Source organism: Lithobates pipiens, unplaced genomic scaffold (assembly GCF_037356315.1).
Source record: "Lithobates pipiens isolate NorthernLeopardFrog02 unplaced genomic scaffold, aLitPip1_a1.2 Scaffold_13, whole genome shotgun sequence".
In the NCBI taxonomy this organism is placed as follows: Eukaryota; Metazoa; Chordata; class Amphibia; order Anura; family Ranidae; genus Lithobates; species Lithobates pipiens.
The window spans coordinates 290,394,236-290,414,642 of NW_027507718.1; the positions used below are offsets into that span (position 1 = coordinate 290,394,236).

At 42.7% G+C, this 20,407-nt stretch overlaps 1 protein-coding gene across 16 annotated transcripts in view; it reads right to left on the reverse strand.

Moving 5' to 3' along the window:
- The window catches only part of CAMK2D (calcium/calmodulin dependent protein kinase II delta), a 375,227-nt gene that overhangs the window by 276,796 nt on the left and 78,024 nt on the right, over positions 1 to 20,407 (reverse strand). Inside the window, exon 1 of one of the 16 annotated variants that reach the window (XM_077476807.1) lies at positions 15,900 to 15,921. The exons of the other annotated variants lie outside the window; for them this stretch is intronic. The gene's annotated coding sequence lies outside the window, so the exon portion shown is untranslated. Of the gene's footprint in view, positions 1 to 15,899; positions 15,922 to 20,407 lie in introns of those variants that run through there. 16 annotated transcript variants of the gene reach the window in all.

A 20,407-nucleotide genomic window follows, 5' to 3' on the forward strand; every position in this document is an offset into this window, starting at 1 on the left:
GATTCCCATAGACACACTTCTAACCCTTGTAAGCAGCTTTCCTGTAAGAGTTGAAGCTGTTATAGCTGCAAAGAGTGGGCCTACTCAATATTGAACCCTACAGACTGAGACGCCATTAAAGTTCATGTACGTGTAAAGGAAGGTGTCCCAATATTTTTGGTAACATAGTGCAATATATACACACACACACGCACACGTATCTCACATTTTTGTAAATATTATATCTTTTCATGTGACAACAATTAATAAATTACATTTTGTTACAATGTAAAGTAGTGAGTGTACAGCTTGTATAACAGTGTAAATTTGCTATCTCCTCAAAAAAACTCAAAACAAAGCCATTAACCACTTGCTGAGCAGCTGCTGTTATTATACTGCGGCAGGTCGGCACATTCCCCCTGAATCGCCGTAGCTGTATGTTGGCCCTTTAAACAGCTCTAGCAGGTGGGGGACAAGAGGTGTGTGGCCAGCGGCCACGATGTCCGCCAGCCACGTGCAATCGTGGGCACGAAAGCCAGAATGGGGATGTGTGTGTGTAAACACACACATCCCCATTCTGTCAGGTGAGGAGAGACAGATCATCTGTTTCTACTAAGTAGGAACAGTGATCTAGCTCCTCCTCTAGTAAGTCACATCCCCATACAGTTAGAAACACCTAGCAGGTAACACATTTAACCCCTTGATCAGCCCCTAGTGTTAACTCCTTCCCTACCAATGACATTTACATAGTAATCAGTGCATTTTTACAGGATCGCTGTATGACTGTCAATGGTCCCAAAAATGTGTCAAAAGTGTCCGATTTGTCCGCCACAATGTTGCAGTCCCGCTAAAAATTGCAGTTCGCCCCCCATTAATAGTAAAAAAAAAAAAGCCATAAATCTATCCTCTATTTTGTAGACGCTATAACATTTGCTCAAACCAATCAATATACGCTTATTGTGATTTTTTTACCAAAAACATGTTAAACAAGGGTCTCAAACTGGCGGCCCTCCAGCTGTTGCGAAACTACAAGTCCCATCAAGCCTCTGCCTGTGGGAGTCATGCTTGTAAATGTCAGCCTTGCAATGCCTCGTGGGACTTGTAGTTTTGCAACAGCTGGAGGGCCTCCAGTTTGAGACCACTGATGTAAAAGAATATATATGGGCCTAAACTGATGAAGAAATTTATTTTTTCTATTTTTTTGGTTATTTATTATAGCAAATAGTATAAAATATTGTGTTTTTTTTTTTCAAAATTAACGCTCTATATTGTTTATAGCGCAAAAAATAAAAAAACAGAGGTGATCAAATACCACCAAAAGAAAGCTCTGTTTGTGGGGAAAAAAGGACATCAATTTTGTTTGGATCTAGCGTTGGACGACCGCGCAATTGTCAGTTAAAGAAACGCAGTGTCGTATCGCAAACAATGGCCTTGTCATTAAGAGGGAAGTTCTTCTGGTCCTTACGTGGTTAATGTCTAAACCGCTGGACAATCGCTGGACACCCCTAAGTGAAAATGTCCAAATTGGGCCCAATTAGCCATTTCCCTCCCCGGTGTCATGTGATTCGTTGGTGTAACAAGGTCTCAGGTATGAATGTGTTAAATTTGTGTTAAATTTGGTGTTATTGCTCTCACTCTCTCAAACTGGTCACTGGAAGTTGAACATGGTACCTCATGGCAAAGAACTCTCTGAGGATCTGAAAAAAAGAATTGTTGCATAAAGATGGCCTAGGCTATAAGAAGATTGCCAAGACCCTGAAAATTAGCTGCAGCATGGTGGCCAAGACCATACAGTGATTTAACACAACAGGTTCCACTCAGAACAGGCCTTGCCATGGTCGTCATATACAGAGGTTGTCTTTGGGAAATAGATGTAAGTATGTATGAGTGCTGCCTAGAGGCGATTCAGTTCGCATTGTGTGCTATACAAGCATTTCATTCATTCATTCAGAGGTTGAAGGAGTGGGGGGGTCATCCTGTCAGTGCTCAGACCATACACTGCACACTGCATCAAACTGGTCTGCATGTCTGTCGTCCCAGAAGGAAGCCCCTTCTAAAGATAATGCACAAGAAAGCCCACAAACAGTTTTTTGAAGACAAGCAGACTAAGGACATGGATTACTGGAACCATGCCCTGTGGTCTGATGAGACCAAGATAAACGTATCTGGTTCAGATGGTGTCAAGTGTGTGTGGCAGCATCCAGGTGAAGAGTACACAGAAGTGTGTCTTGCCAACAGTCAAGAATGGTGGTGGGAGTGTCATGGTCCAGGGTTGCAGGGCTGCAACATGTACTGTGTACTGTGATATACTGAAGCAGAGCATGATCTCCTCCCTTTGGTGACTGGGCCACAGGGCAGAATTCCAACATGATAACGACCCCAAACACACCTCCAAGAGGACCCCTGCCTTGCTAAAGAAGCCGAGTGTAAACGTGATGTACTGGCCAAGCATGTCTCCAGACCTAAACCCTATGGAGCATCTGTGGGACAGCCTCAAACAGAAGGTGGAAGAGCACAAGGTCTCTAACATCCACCAGCTCCATGATTTCGTCATGGAGGAGTGGAAGAGGACTCCAGTGACAAAACATGAAGCTCTGGTGAACTCCATGCCCACGAGGGTTAAGGCAATGCTGGGAAATAATGGTGGCCACACAAAATATTGACACTTTGGGTCCAAATTGGACATTTTTATTTAGGGGTGTACTCACTTTTGTTGCCAGCGGTTTAGACATTAATGGCTGTGTGTTGAGTTGTTTTGAAGGGACAGTAAATTTACAGTTATACAAGCTGTACACTCACTACTTTACATTGTAGACAAGTGTAATTTCTTCAGTGTTGTCACATGAAAAGATATAATAAAATATTTACAAAAATGTGAGGGGTGTACTGACTTTTGTTAGATACTGTATAGAAGGTCCTGTACCATCGGCCCACAGGAAGCCAAAGCTAGCCTAGTCTGTGTGTAATAAGATTACATAAAACCTGGATGATAAAGGTGGTACGGGAAAGAATTGTAAAGTGACAAAGAAGTTCATTTCAATAATTCCCATGTCTGTGGGTGATAAGGGGGTATTCTGTAGTTAAAGTTTTGTTTATTAAACCAAAAGGGAGCTTTTCTCCATTATACCTTTTCAATGGATCCCACAAAAAAAACTGGCAGGCCAAGACAAGCTAAACGGCATATAATGCCACCCCACCAAAATTTTCCATAGCAGCTTAGGCATGGGCCACAAGATAAACAACTTAATGACATAATACACAGTCATTATTTTGAAAGGATAAAATAATCACTGTACAAGACAACCAAAAATCTAAAAGCCTTTGCTTTCACAAGGAAACAAAGCTAACAATACAAGCCTGAAACGGGTCTGCAAGTTTCGTCTCTTGCTGCACTAGGTATGCAACGTGTACAGCTGCCATAATCTTAAAATTGCTACTTATTCTCAACCATCTAACAATGTAAAACACAACAGGGTACAAATTCAAAATTTGATGTTGTGGTTAATAAAGGCCTATACAACTTCTTCAACTACTTCACTGGGTTACATGAAAGCCTTTAAAGTAAAACTATAATGGTTTGGGGGCAATTTTATTAAGAGCATAAAAAAGGGCCTTGTGATTACATGTCCCTTTTTTGAGGGATATCAAGGCTGGCTGCATTTTATATGAATAGTAAAATTAAAGGAGAAGTACAGCCAAAGCTTGTTTGTACTTTTATTGTGGATTACATTTGTGTAGTTGGTTCTGCACTCCTGTGACCCGTTTTCAGCAGACAGCAGGCTGAATCCCGCTGTCGGATGATATCACAGATCCGGGTTCAGGCTAAGGCAAGATAGCGACAATGGAGTCAGGATCTGCCCACATGCCTGGACCAGCACCCGGCTTGGCCTCTCGGTGTGCTGCTGAGAGCATGAGCTGGCTGTTCTTGCCCTTTCCACAGCCCAGCACTCCAGTGGGCGCGAGGGGCAGAGCAGAGAGCTGGTGACTGACAGTCTGCAGCTCTCTGCTCAAGAAGCTGTGAGAACCGACCGATCAGCAGTGTTTCAACGCTCGGTTCACAGTCTTAGAGGGGCCAGGGGACAGATGCAGCATCATCCACCTAGGTACAGTATCTCACAAAAGTGAGTACACCCCTCATATTTTGTAAATATTTTATTATATCTTTCCATGTGAGAACACCGAGGAAATTACACGTTGCTGCAATGTAAAGTAGTGAGTGTACAGCTTGTATAACAGTGTACATTTGCTGTCCCCTCAAAATAACTCAACACACAGCCAGTAATGTCTAATTAGCACACAAGCTTTATGTCGCACAATAACATGAACTGCGTTATGCAGTGTACACACAGCCAAACTTTCAACAGCAAAGGTCAGACGGAACGAATCTGTCTAACAATTCGACCATGTGTGGGCTTCATCGGACCTTTGCTGTCGAAAAAACAGACGGACTTTAGATTTAGAACATGGTTCAAATCTTTAGACGGACTCGAGTCTGGTGGAAAAATCTATTTGTCTATAAGCTAGTCTGATGGACAAAAACCGACGCTAGGAAAAAAAAAAAAAAAAAAAAAAAAAAAAAAAACGACGCTAGGGCAGCTATTGGCTACGAGTTATGAACTTCCTTATTCTAGTCCGGTCGAATGACATCACGGTCAAATCCGTCGGACTTTGGTGTGATTGTGTGTGACCAAGTCCGTTTGTTCGGAAAGTCTGTTGGAATTCCACTGAAAGTCCGTCAGGAAGACCGTCGGACCTAGTCTGCCGGAAAGTCCGGTCATGTGCACACGGGATTAGACCCCTTTCACACAGGCACTTTTCAGGCGCTATTGGGCTAAAAATAGTGCCTGTAAAGCGCTTGCAAATGGCTCCCCTGCAGTCTCAGTGTGAAAGCCCAAGTGCTTTCACACTGAGGAGATGTGCTGGCATGACGTTAAAAAAACTCCTGCAAGCAGAATTTTTGGAGAGGTGAAGTGGCCCTGTCCATTTAAATGAATGGGCAGCACTGCCAAACCACAAAGCGGCACTTTGCAGGTCATTTTAACCCTTTTTCAGCTGCTAGCGGGGGTTAAAAGCACCCCACTAGCATCTGAAAACCTCTGCAAAAACATCCAAAGGCGACGCTAAAAGCGGCAATTTTCCGCCCACGCCCCAGTGTGAAAGCAGCCTTAACGTGGCTGTAACCCCTTACAAACCACTTTGACCTACAGGTAAGCGTAGATTATAGCTTACCTGTAGGTCCAATAAATATCTCCTAAACCTATACGGTTTAGGAGATATTTACCTGAAGACAGCCACCGCTGTCTACGGTGCATGCGCCTTAGACAGCGGCACGCAGGCGCACTGGGTAAGCCGCAGATCGGGGCGATATGCCGCGAATGTCTGCTCCCGTGCGCATGCGTGGGAGTGACGTCATCGCTGCTCCGGCGAATCACAGCGCCGGAGCAGCGAGACCCACCAAGAAGATGAACGCTCAGACCTACAGGGGACAGCGGTGACATCGCTGGCTCCTGTGTCAGGTAAGTGACACATAATGGACTACTATGCGATGCATAGTAGTCCATTATGCTTTACCTTTGCAGGGAATCAAAGAGGAAGTAAACCCATCAGGGTTTACTTCCTCTTTAAGGCAGCCTATTAAATTAAGTGAGCTACTGGCAGGACATCAGCATGATGGCAGTGCGTTGCATTGCACTGCAATGTACATCCATTCCCAAGGTATTTTTGGGTGCCATTCAGAATGAATGGCACCGGATCGCACCAACACATCTAATGTGCATTGCCACAACACAATAGTGTAAATGGGCAACTGAAAAGCAACTGAAAGCCCACTGTAGAGTCTTTGTAGGGGAGATCGTAAAGTTCATCCATGACTCCTCTAATCACAGTCCCACTGCATGGTGAAGAAAAAAAAGAAAGAAATTGCCTGGAGTTCTGCTTTAAATGTATTAGTAGATCTAGACCCACTTAGACCCCTTTCACACTGGGGCGTTTTGCAGGTGCTACAGCGCTAAAAATAGCACCTGCAAAGCGCCCTGAAAGAGCCGCTCCTCACACTCCAGTGTGAAAGCCCTGAGGGTTTTTACACTGGAGCGGTGCACTGGCAGGACGGTAAGAAAAGTCCTGCTAGCAGCATCTTTGGAGCGGTGAAGGAGCTGTGTGTATACCGATCCTTCACCGTTCCTGCCCACTGAAATGAATGGGGCAGCGTGGCTATACCGCCGTCAAAGCACTGCCGCATCAGAATTTTGCGGTGGTTTAACCCTTTCTCAGCCACTAGCAGGGGGGGTAAAACTGCCCCGCTAGCGGGCGAATATCGCAGCGGTTAAGCGGTGCTAAAAATAGGGCAGTTTTACCTCCGGTGCCCGCACCATCCCGGTGTGAAAGGGGCCTTACAATTTGAAGCCAAACCCCAGCTCACATTTTTTAATCAGCTACAGCAAACAGTTTTTCTCCTTTTGGGAAAACGGTTTTGCATGAATAAACATAAAATAAAAGCTAATCATTTTACGTCACCCTTGCCAGTATTACGTTTGTCTCACCCATGTAAACTGATACATTCTGCTGGAGAGTTTACGCTGTGAAAAACAGACTTGCTGGCTGGATCACCAGATGAAAACAGAAGAAAGGAAGCCTAAAAAAAGAAATGAATGCAGCCATCACATCTAAGAATAGGTAAGCTGCATAATAAATGCCTGCTTTTGGGTTTAATACTGATTTAAGTTGTAATGCTATACAGGCAATACAGCAAAGCCCAAAGAATGGGCAGAACTATAGAGTTCATCATCGTGTACACCCAATTTTTGATTAAACTAAAGAATAAGGTTATCAAAATTGTAACTTTATCAAAGGGCATCAAAGCAATACCAGAAAACCAGAAAAACTACAAATACTAACAAGGCCCATCTGGTTCTGCTGATATAGAATTGGGTTATGTCATGCAAAGATTATAGTGCTATTGCTTTGCTTTTAGGCTCCATTCACACCAATGCGTTTTTTTATGTTTTTTTTTGCAGAAAAGCAGGACATGTTTTTTTTAACATGGATTCCTATGTAACATGTTCACATCACTGCATTTTTGGAAAGGGACAGGCCTTTTTTTTTAATGCAAAACGCTGCTTTTTTTTTTTTTTGGTTTAATAGACTTCAATGCAGATGCTTCAGAAAAGCATGTAGTGCATTTTTAGTGTGTTTTTGATGCGTTTTGCATTATTTAATCTGCCCAACAGCAAATTGGCCAAGTAAAAAGAAAAAAAAAGCATAAAAAATGCAAAACACATTAAAAACGCATCAAAAACACGTGTCCGAATACGCGGAAAGCACAGCAAAAAGCACTGCTGAAATGCTCAAAAGCTACATGCATAGATGTGAGCCTAATGCCTGAGGTGTTATTTTATTAAACTGGAACTTCACTCTCTCAATAAACATTGGGGGTTATTTACAAAGGCAAATCCACTTTGCCCTACAAATGCAGACTACAAGTGCAAAGTACACTTGAAATTGCACTGAAAGTGCACTTGGAAGTGCAGTCGCTGTAAATCTGATGGGTAGATCTGAAATTAGGGGAAGCTCTGCTGATTTCATCATCCAATCATGTGCAAGCTAAAATGCTGTTTTTATTTTCCTTACATGTCCCCCTCGGATCTACAGCGACTTTACTTCCAAGTGCACTTTCAGTGTAATTTCAAGTGCACTTTGCATTTGTAGTTTGCACTTGTAATGCAAAGTGGATTTGCATTTCATAAATAACCCCCTCAGTGGCACATAATTGTGAAGTGGAGTTAAAATGATAAATGGTTTTCAAAATATTATACAAATAAATATGTCAAACGTTTGGTGTGCATTTGTATTCAGCCCCCTATACTCTGATACCCCATAACTAAAATCCAGTGGAACCAATTGCCTTCAGAAGTCACCTACAGTAATTAGTAAATAGTCCACCTGTGTGCGATTTAACCTCAGTATAAATACAGCTGTTCTGTGAAGCCCTCAGAGGTTTTTTTTTTAGAGAACTTCAGTGAACAAACAGCATAATGAAGGCCAAGGAACACACCAGACAGGTCAGGGATAAAGTTGTGGAGAAGTTTAAAGCAGGGTTACATTATAAAAAATATCCCAATCTTTGAACATCTCACGGAGCATTGGACAATCCATCATCTGAAAATGAAAAAGAGTATGGCACAACTGTAAACCTACCAAGACATGACTGTCCACCTAAACTGACAGGCTGGGCAAGGAGAGAATTAGAGAGGCAGCCAAGTGGCCCATGGTAACTCTGGAGGAGCTGCAGAGATCCACAGCTCAGGTGGGAGAATCTGTCCATAGGACAGCTATTAGTCGTACACGCCATAAATTTGCTCTTTATGGAAAAGTGGCAAGAAGAAAGATATTGTTAAAAGAAAGCCATTAGAAATCACACTTGCAGTTTGCGACAAGCCATGTAGGGGACACAGCAAACGTGGAAGAAGGTGCTCTGGTCAGATGAGACCAAACTTGAACTTTTTGGCCTAAAAGCAAAATGCAATTTGTGACAGAAAACTAACATTGTACATCACCCTGAACACACCATCCTCACTGTGAAACATGGTGGTGGAAGCATCATGTTGTGGGAATGCTTTTCTTCAGCAGGGACAGGGAAGCTGGTCAGAGTCGATGGGAAGATGAAAGGAGCCAAACACAGGGCAATCTTAGAAGAAAACCTGTTAGGCCGCGTACACACGGGCTGATTGTCTGCCCAACTTAGTCCGCTGAACCGTGTTTCAGCGGACAATCCGCTCGTGTGTGGGCTTCAGCGGACTTTTTCAGCGGATTGTCTGACGAACAAAGTCTTACGGAATTTCCGTAAGACAGTCCGTCCAAACTTGGTTTCAGCGGACAGTCCGCTCGTGAGTAGGCTAGTTCGACAGACTAAGTTTGGCGCATGCTCAGAAAGGATTTACACGGCGAAGGTTGCATTGCAGTGTATTGGACGCCGAATTTTTCGTCCCGTCGTACGTGCCGTACACGTCATCGCGCAAGCTTTCAGCGGACTGTCTGCTCATCGTGTGTGGTCAAGTCCGTTCATGCAAATTTTGAACGGACTGTCTGTCGGATTGTCTGACGAACTTAGTTGGCCAGACAATCCGCCCGTGTGTACGCGGCCTTAGTCTGCAAAAGACTTGAGACTGAGGCAGAGCTTCACCTTCCAGCAGGACAATGACCCTAAACATAAAGCCAGGCAGGGTGGATATAAATCAATATTTTTTTAAAAAAAATAAAAAAATCTGATTTTTTTTTATTTAAATATGCTTTTTTTTATTTGAATTGATTTTTATCAAATTTATTTTAATAAAATGCTTTTGTAGTAAATATCTATCTATCTAAAGATAGTGTTCTATTTAAGATACAATAATAATTTTGTTTATTCGGCATGAGATGGAGCTTAGTTATGAGGCTGTATATTCTGCAATATTTACATTTTTGGTAAACTCATTCAATGAATTCAAGCTCTGCAAGCTAAGATAACATGCACTGCATTGACGCATTCACACAATTTCACAGTAACCATGAGATAAACCAAAGTTCAGAAATATTACTTTATCCTATTGTTTTACAAATCTTTGTACACTACAAACTGTATAACTGAATCAGTTCTGATATCACTGTTTTACTAACCTGACAGCTTATTATTCTAAATAGGAAACCTTCATTTTGTTTACAAATATTAAAGATTCTAACTATCAGCAAGAATGAGTCCTTACATTTAAAGAGCACCTGCCATTTCAGATCCATCATGGCAGTGCCTGTTAGCGGGCATCCACTCACCTGCTTCCGCCACGTCTCTCACCTTGTTGTGTCACTGCTGCATCACCAGCCGTCCCATTAAAGTGAATGGGACTGTCGGTGAGTCAACAGCGGTGAGAGGAGGAGGAGCTGCGGGACAGAGATGACAGTTGATCTTTAAAGTGGTTGTAAACCCTTACAAATCACTTTGACCTACAGGTAAGCCTAGATTAAGGCTTACCTGTAGGTCCAAGAAATATCTCCCAAACCTATACGGTTTAGGAGATATTTGTCCGAAGACGGGCACCGCTGTCTACGGCGCATGTGCATGAGCGTGGCATCCTCGATGACGAAGATGCCGCGCAGTGCCGCGCGTGTCGGCTCCCGTGCGCATGCGCGGGAGTGACGTCATCGCGGCTTCGCCGAATGACAGCGGCGGAGCTGCAAGACCCCACCGGGAAGATGGATGCGCCGAACTACAGGGGACAGCGGTGACTTCGCTGGCTCCTGTGTCAGGTAAGTGACACATAATGGGCTGCTATGTGATGCATAGTAGTCCATTATGCTTTACCTTTGCAGGGAATGAAAGAGGAAGTAAACTCATCAGGGTTTACTTCCTCTTTAAATTGACTTGATTTAAATCACATCCACCGTGCAGCCAGATCTACAATGGAATGGTTTATATCAAAACATATTCATGTGTTAGGCCTGAGTCCCTCCTATGCATTTTTAGTGCTTTTTGCATTTTTCAGATTTGTACTACAGTCCATTTAACATGGTTTCCTATGGAACACGTTCTGTAGTACAAATATGCAAAATGCAAAAAGCACTAAAAATGCCATAGGTGTGAATCCAGCCTCTAATGGCCCAGTCAAAGTCCAGACCTAAATCCAATTAAGAATCTGTGGCAAGACTTGAAAATTTCTGTTCACAGACGCTCTCCATCCAATCTGACAGAGCTGGAGATAATTTGCAAAGAATGGGCAAAAATGTCACTCTCTAGATGTGCAAAGCTGGTAGAGACATACCCAAAAAGACTTGCAGCTGTAATTGCAGTGAAAGGTGATTCTACAAACTATTGACTCAGGGCGGCGCTATACAAATGTACACACCACACTTTTCACATATTTGTAAAACATTTTTAAAACCATTTATCATTTTCCTTCCACTTCATAATTCTGTGCCACTTTGTGTTGGTCTATCACATAAAATCCCAATATTATACATTCAAGTTTTTTGGTTGTAACAAAAAGTGGAAAATGTCAAGGGGTGTGAATACTTTTTCAAGGCACTGTATCAATCTGATGTCATGTCCTTAGAAATAACTCTCCCTCCTTTCCCTGGCAGTTGCTTGGCTCATTGTATCTGGAACCCAGAGTCCATGGAAATATAAATCCCAATTTCCTTTTCTCCTCTAAATCTACTCTTCAATGAATGGACAAACACTTACTGGTATTTAATGTGGAACTCAAGAGGTTCATTAAGGTTAACGCCGCAAATGCTTCCGCTCTTAACAAATACAGACATTGGTGGGATTTTGTTAAAGCCTGTGAGCATGCATTGGAAGAGGCAATAATCCCTTTTGTGAATGAAATGTTATGAATGAATTGTTCTAATCGCCATCTGTTGTGTGACGTGGTAAAAATAAAACTATGACAGCTTGCCACAGATCCCAATCTTCCACACAACTGCACTGAACTTCTGACCATAGGCCATTATGAGTCACTATAGAACCTCGCTATACTTTCATGCATGCCCATCTGTCACTTCATTTCCCCCAATTCAATCTTGATGAGAACAGATATACAAGCGGACAGGGACTGGCATATCTTCTGCCGTGGTTTTCAATCCCTTTAGGGAATCAAATTGTAAGCACAGCAAAGAGTAATTCTCTGTCAATTAATACTAGTCTTTCTTTTACATGGGATAGTGAATGCAGTCCATGTATACCACTTGTCCAAATATAGGAGATTGCAGGGGGTACAGGGGGTTCAGGGGATGTGAGAATACGCACATAGCGCCCCCAAGGAACAAACATTTCCAGGGTGACTGTTTGTCCCTCAAAAAAAAAATGTAAATGTTTAGCAAAGAAATCCTCAGTTGACTTTTCTTATAGTTAAAGTGGAACTAAACTGTATCTGAGTGCCACAAAAAAAAAAAAAAAATGTTTAACCATGTCAGCACGGAAGGTTTACCCCCCTTCATACTTCTCTTTTAAATTATTTGCGAGTCCAAACAATATCATGTAACTATCTGCAATATTCAGCACGGGGAATTGCCCAGAGGTTGCAAGCCCATGGGGCTCTCTGCTGAACAGTTATTTAGACAGATCATTCATTATCTATATTTTCTAAAACCAAGTACCCAGCAATAAGATCCCTTTCACACTGGAGGCTTTTTTCTGGCGTTTTAGCGCTAAAAATAGTAAATAGTAAATATAAAGCACCTGAAAAAAGCCTCATCTGCAATCCCAGCGTGAAAGCTTTCATACTGGGGTGCTTTGCTGGCAGGACATCAAACAAAGTCCCGCAAGCAACTTCTTTGAGGAGCTACATCCTGTGTATACACCGCTCCTACAGTGCCCCTGCCCATTGAAATCGTTGGGCATTGCCGCCAAAGCACCTGCAAGTGCCTCGGCTTTGCGGGAGCTTTTAACCCTTTATTCGGCTGCTAGCAGAGGCTAAAAGCACCCCACTAGCGCTTCGAAAAGCAGCACAAAAACCATGGTAAAACACTGCGAAAACTAGCGACACTTTACCGCCGACGCCCGGGCGCTAAATGTAAAAAACCTCAGAACAATCTATGTACCATTTCAAAATGCTATACAACGCTTTGATCTTGTCATAACATTAAACTACAGCTGCTGCAAAATATTTCATTTTAGTGGGATCAGAAAAATTCCCATCGCTTTAGGGAACGACATAATAATAAGAATTTCCAGCAAATAATGAAATATCAGCACTAGAGACCGGCCACTGGAATTACAGAAGGAAAGGATTTAATAATATTCCTACTTGTCGTTGTGTTATTTCACACCCGGTACATGAAGTGACACCGGAGACTACTAGTAAACACTGGAAAAGGAAATCATACTTCAAATGACTCACAACAATTGCCTTTGAGTAATAAAAATTGAGAGTGCAGTGATAAGAATAGATAGCATAGGAGGTATAGAAAATAAAACAATTTCACAATGCCCTGGACATACTGTATATTGATCTCTGTACAATTGTTATCTTATGAAGAGGGCGGGTATTCTGAGGTACCAAGATTGTGGGGCACTTTGTTACCGCGCTTTGCTGGTTCTTGTACAATATCGCTAAATAGGCTTAGTTATATATAGGACACTCTCAAATGCAATATACAACAGTATTGTGCTTAACGCTGGCTATACATAGAAAAATACAAACATAAAAACAAGATATTATGTGGCCCACTGTTTGAATATAAAAACACACATCCACAGTTTCATTTAATGCAGAAGAAAAGCTACTCTACTCACTATACTTAAATGTCACAACAGTAAAATCAGTCTTATTTGCAGTAAAGCATACTTTACTTTACAGAGCCTTGGGGGCACTCTGCACATACTCAGTTTGGTGTGTATTGCAAGAGAGTTTTTTTTTTGGGGGGGGGGGTGCATGTGATCAGCACAGGGCCAATCAGCCTGTGCAGACAGAGGGTCATAGAGCCTCATAGGGCAGTCAGAGAAGAATTAAAACTCCCCCTACAAGCTTTAACCAGACACTAATAGAAATCATAAGAATTCTATATACTGCTGATGAGAAAGGGTATTTAGCAGTTTATATTTACTAAAAATAATTGCATTTCCATGTTCCGTGTACTGTGTGAGACCAGATATAGGGAATGCAGATTCCTGGGTTTAGTAACACTTTAAATGTTAAAAATGTTGTCCCACATCCCTATCTATTCTGCATACCCTGTATAAAAAATATCCATGTATATACCTATTTTTAATTTGGTGTGGTCAAGTGATCCAGCTCTCAAGCTTCCCTGTGTCAGTGAGCTGCTGCTGCATGGGAGCAGGCATGTGCGGTGAGGTCAGTGGCTGATGAGGCACTGGCTAGTATCAGAGCCAGATACACACAGGTTACATATTGACAAGTTACGTATTCAATTCCCACTGCCTAAATACCGCGTGACATCAAAATTTGCAACAACCACAATTTTATTCCCTACGGGTGTCTGCTAAAAAAATATACAGTGGGGGTTATTTAGGAAAAGGCAAATCCACTTTGCACTACAAGTGCAAACTACAAATGCAAAGTGCACTTGGAAGTGTAAATCTGAGGGGAAGCTCTGCTGTTTTCATTATCCACTCATATGCCAGCTAAAATGCTGTTTTTTATTTTCCGTGCATGTCCCCCTCGGATCTACACCGACTTTACTTCCAAGTTTACTTTCAGTGCAATTTCAAGTGCACTTTGCACTTGTAGTTTGCACTTGTAGTGCAAAGTGGATTTGCCTTCAGTTAATAACCCCCAGTATCTCACAAAAGTTAGTACACCCCTTACATTTTTGTAAACATTTTATTATATCTTTTCATCTGACAAGACTGAAGACACTTTGCTACAATGTAAAGTAGTGTGTATACAGCTTGTATGACAGTGTAAATCTGCTGTCCCCTCAAAATAACAACCCACAAATTGGGCCCTAAGTGCCAATATTTTGTGTGGCCACCATTATTTTCCAGCACTGCCTTAACCCTCTTGGGCATGGATTTCACCAGAGATTCACATGTTGCCACTGGAGTCCTCTTCCACTCCTCCATAACGACATCATGGAGCTGATGCATGTTAGAGACCTTGCGCTCCTCCACCTTCTGTTTGAGGATGTCCCACAGATAATCAATAGGGTTTAGGTCTGGAGACATGCTTGGCCAGTCCATCACCTTTACCCTCAGCTTCTTTAGCAACACAGTGGTGGTCTTGGAGGTGTGTTTGGAGTCGTTATCATGTTGGGATACTTCCCTGCGGCCCAGTCTCTGAAGGAAGGGACTCATGCTCTGCTTGAGTATGTCACTGTACATGTTGGCATTCATGGTTACCTCAATGATCTGTAGCTCCCCAGTGCCGGCAGCACTCAGGCAGCCCCAGACCATGACACTCCCACCACCATGCTTGACTGTAGGCAAGACGCACTTGTGTTTGTACTCCTCATCTGGTTGCTGCCACACACGTTTTACACCATCTGAACCAAATAAGTTTATCTTGGTCTCATCAGACCACAGGACATGGTTCCAGTAATCCATGTCCTTAGTCTGCTTGTCTTCAGCAAACTGTTTGAGGGCTTTCTTGTGCATCATCTTTAGAAGAGGCTTCCTTCTGGGACAACAGCCATGTAGACCAATTGGATGCAGTGTGCCGCGTATGGTCCGAGCACTGACAGGCTGACCCCCCCACCCCTTCAACCTCTGCAGCAATGCTGGCAGCACTCATATGTCTATTTCCCACAGACAACGTCTGGATATGACGCTGGGCACGTGCACTCAACTTGTTTGGTTGACCATAGTGAGGCCTGTTCTTAGTAGGACCTGTCCTGTTAAACCGCTGTATGGTCTTGGCCAACGTGCTGCTGCAGCTCATTTTCAGGGTCTTGGCAATCTTCTTACAGCCCAGGCCATCTTTATGTAGAGCAACAATTCTTTTTTTCACACTCTACGCACTCAGCCCCCCTCACACCTTTACGCACTCAGCTGCCCCCCCACACACACACACCTGTACACATTCAGTGCCCCCTCCCACACACACCTGTATACACTCAGCTGCCCCACCCCATTACACACCTGTACACACCCAGCTGCCCCCCCCAAACACACACACCTTTACACATTCAGCTGCCCCCCTCCCACACACACAAACCTGTACACATTCAGCTGTCCCACTCCCCTCACACACACACATACACCTGTACCAACACACCTGTACACACCCAGCTGACCCCCCCCCCCCCCACACACACACACACACACACACACACACACACACACACACACACACACCTTTACACATGCAGCTGCCCCCTCTCCCACACACACAAACCTGTACACATTCAGCTGCCCCCTCCCCTCCCACACACGCTTGTACACACTTAGCTACCCCCCTGTACACAAACAGCCTCCTCCCTTCACTTGTACTCACAGCCCCAACTTGTAAGGTGGTCTTCCTAGTCCTAGGTCCTGTTTCTACATGTCCCTGTGAGACACGAGAGGAGCTGCTATCCAAAATATAGTACACATGAAGGGTGAACATGCATGAAGCAGCCAGAGGTGGCAGTAAAGAGCCCAGATGTGAGCTGAATAACACAGAGCAGCAGCTGTTGACTCGCACGAATATAGGGAGACTAACATTTCCATCGTAATCCACCGATAGTTCTTGCAGCTCAGTAGCTGACAGTCTGTTTGGAGGTACAGGTACAGGCAGTAACTGCAGGGGCCTGACATTGCACCCCTGATCCACTAATTGTAGGTGCAATTGTCTACTGGTTCCTGTTTAAAAAATAATTATAAATGCATTTTTTTTTTTACCTGCGAAAAGTGCGCAGATTTTTTATTTTTTTTTTAACAACGGCGAATTTAGCCTTGAAGTTTGATTGTTTGCTATGAGTAAGAGTTTTTTTTTATTTTTTTTATAATCATTCCACTAGTTGTCTATTTACTAGGAGAGCTCAAGCTATTTTCATTTAGCAGGGTCTCTTTAATCTGATTCTGTCTAATGAAAAACATTCTTCTGGCATTCCGTCTCAAGCTTCTGACTTAATACCTCCCTAAGTCTGCAGTTTATACTGAGATACTGTACATGTTTAATGTATTTTAGTTAAATTCTACAAGGATAACCTTAATGTATGCACATATTTCAGAACTTGATTCTACCAAAATTAGATGTGAACACAAACAATAGATATAAACTGGAAAAAACTGATTGACACAGAAATGACACACTGATTCCATAGTATATGCCTCCAAACACAATGAAAAATAGAAAATGTAGAAACATCACATTGATTATACGGTACGGTTTCAATTCATGGCATGCATGGACATTTTAGACTGTAAATAAAAGATCTGGACAGCAAGAATTACTGGATGAAAAATAAGTAAATAGCAGCTAATGCCAAGTGGGCAAAGTAAAGAAAGCAGAGTGATGAAGCGCCTAGCAGATGTTAATCCTCCTGTCTGACCACAGATGTATGGTATGTTCTCTGGCACCAACAGGCACCCCCACAAGCTGCTTTGCTTTACTTAGTTGCACATGCCTTGCTGCCTCTGTGTCACTGTAACACCATACATTTGTTGAAGTGAGTTAGGGTCTTTAACCCCGCGTTCCCAGAGCTAAGTAAATGTTTCTTATTTACATTTCAGAGACATCCTGGAAACCTAGCACAATGATCTAACCAACACTGACATCTGTTTACTATCTATCCACCTGCTTTAATAAGGTAGCTGGCTGCAAATCCCCTTCATACATGGCAAGATGCCTGGATAAATATTCTCATTTCACCAGACTTTAGGCTAGCGTCTGTTCCAGCACGCTGTCCATGTGTCACCTGCTAGCAAATCGCCTCATCTTCATAAAGGACGCCTGTTGGAACAATGCTCCATGTAGTGCGTACTGCAACCGGAACTTCACAACTTCCTCGCAGTATTCATTAGGTATAAACAGCAATGGCAGCACTCATCAAGACTGAAAATCCTACACTTAGACCTTGTAAAAACAGTTACAGACTGAAAAAATCCTGGGATGTCTTCAGCACTGACAATCAAGCTTCATATGGGACTCACTATGACAAATAAGTGAATGCTGGGCAATCTCCTCTAAAGTGACGGTAAAGTCTGTTTTAAAAACCATATGATATCCAAGTACGTAGTCTTAAAGTGGTTGTAAGAGATGTGTGCTGCTCCCCCCTGCCCCCCCCCTAATAATCACCTGAGCTCCCTCTTGATCCTGTGATGTGCACAAGAGTCTCGGCTGTCCTGGGACTCCTTCTCCTCACTGGCTGAGACAGCATCGTAAGCCAATCACAGCCAGTGAGCCAATGAGGAGAAAGCGGGCCGTGGGCCTGAGCCGCAGCTCTATGTGTCTTATGAACACATAGAGCAGGGCTCAGGAGCGATCACACACCAGTGCCCCCATAGCAATCACAGCCAGTGAGCCAATGAGGAGTGAGTGGGGGTGGGCCTGAGCCGCATCTCTAGGTGTCTTATGGACATAGAGCAGGGCTCGGGAGCGGGCACACACCAGTGCCCACATAGCAGACACCTTGCTATTGGAGGAACTGGTTAAGGGAGAGGAGCCAGGAGCACCAGCGGGAGACCTGAGAAGAGGATTGGGGCTGCTCTATGCAAAACCATTGCACAGAGCAGGTAAATATGACACTTTTGTAATTTTATTTTTTATTTTTTTTAAAGCCGAACCTTTAATACCACTTTAACTCAAAAAAGTATTTTCTATTGCGCTCCCCCAATTCTCCAAATTCCCTTTGTTACTGCTGTGAGCCAACTTCTAGTTAGAGGGAGGCAACGTTCGTTCTCCATGTCCCACTGTAAGTAGGAAGGTAGCTACCCTCTCTTTCTCATTCCTAAAATGGACTATGACATATGTAGTGTGCATAGAGCAGTGCACGTTCCCACAACTAACATGCACTGCTTGTTCCAAACAAACACATGTGAGCAGGAAAAGGAGAGGGTTGGAGCTCATAGAGGGCATTACAAGGAGGTGTGAAAACACAGTAAGAAAACATTTTATGAAAAACAGATTACAGGGCCATTAAGTAGTGGAGGTGTGTTATAAAAAGCAATCCTCTGTCCAATTACTGTTTGATCTGGGCATTTGGGTATGTGATTGGTCCAGCTTTGTGATACTAAGGAGGGATTGCTTATGTCTTCAATCAATGCTTCTACCACACCTTATAAATAAACACTGATCAAAAAGGATCTATTAACTGTACATACCTATAACATGGCAAAAGAAGATGTAAAACAAGAGAATGGACACAGGTTTTTTTTCCATGACCTACAGTATTTACCCATGAGTTCCATAACCTACAGTATTTACCCATGAGTTCCATAACCTACAGTATTTACCCATGAGTTCCATAACCTACAGTATTTACCCATGAGTTCCATGACCTACAGTATGTACCCATGAGTTCCATGACCTACAGTATATACCTATGAGTTCCATGACCTACAGTATATACCCATGAGTTCCATGACCTACAGTATGTACCCATAAGTGCCATGGCCTACAGTATGTACCCATAAGTGCCATGGCCTACAATATGTACCCATGAGTTTAATTAATAATTTTAAAAGTCAAGTGAAAAATATGTAGGCTGCCATTGCGGACCACTTTCTGAAAATGCTTGTTGTCTGGCTGTCTATAGAGTCTATCTGAGTCAATGTCCCAGGATGAGCAAACAGCAAGTGGAGTAAAGAAATTAGCCAAGCCAAAGAAATGATTGCTTTCAGGAGGGGTTAACAATAGCAGCCTACTGTAAGTATGTGTTACAAGCAGCCATTTAATTCCTTGTAACAATGGCCCAAGCTATAGGCACTTCTCAGACTACTACTATCCGGGCTACATTGCTGATATCAAACAGTTTTTGGTGTGCCACAGGTGAATTATAATTTCTGATAATGATTAATATGACTGCATGCAGAAGTAAAAGGGAACATTTCTGAAATACAGTTATTATAGCCAGCGCTCATATATATTTATATTTGACGTTATTAAAAAATACAGAGATAGTTACGTGCGGCTAATGAAAAATGTATGCAATATTGCTACCAAAAATACATCCCAAATAATTCTAACTGCTTTTATTAATTATTTTCCAGTTCTAGTTTAAAAAAGAAAATGAAAGCGAAAACAATAGATAGATCAAGTTGATTAATATAATTTAACCAATCAATTGTATTAAATTTAAAATGAATATAATTTACAAAATGTGCAGGTCATAAAGACAAGCCTACATGATCAGACATTGCTTAAATTGCTACAGACAAGTTGAACACACAGGACATACATAAAACAAAGACACAAAGACACAAAGCACAACACAGGTCCGGACAGGTTGCTTTAATCAATTGATACCACAAAATGATTAATGCACAAATGCAATTTATATATTAGGAGAACGAATTGTTCTGTAATCCAGTCAACCATTAAGTGGCTAATAGTGATGGCCGAACGGTTCGCCCGGCGGTCGTTTCGCGGCGAATTTCCGACTTTCGCCGTCCGCGGGTTCGAACGCCTTTTTCCGTCGTTCGCCCCGGCGGACTTACGTGTTTAATGTATACAAGAACTTTAACCTTTCGTGACACGTTTATCATGTGTTACAGGACAACCAATTGAGACATGACAGCTCATGGACACTTGGACATTCCCCCTAACCTATAAATACACCCGATCCGGTGGCCATTTTACATTCTTTCTTCTGTCACTGTAGGGAAAGGATCCTGTGTGGAGTAGGGACAGAGAAAACGCTAGCTATTTGGTACACAAAAGTTCTTTTCAGGACTGGTATAGGTGTTAGGTCAGCAGCCTGAGTTTCTTTTGTCAGTTTAGATAAAGGGACAGAGCGCTGTATGCTGCTATTTTAGGGACAGCTCAGCCAGATTAGTCTTTCTTCATCATCATCATCATCA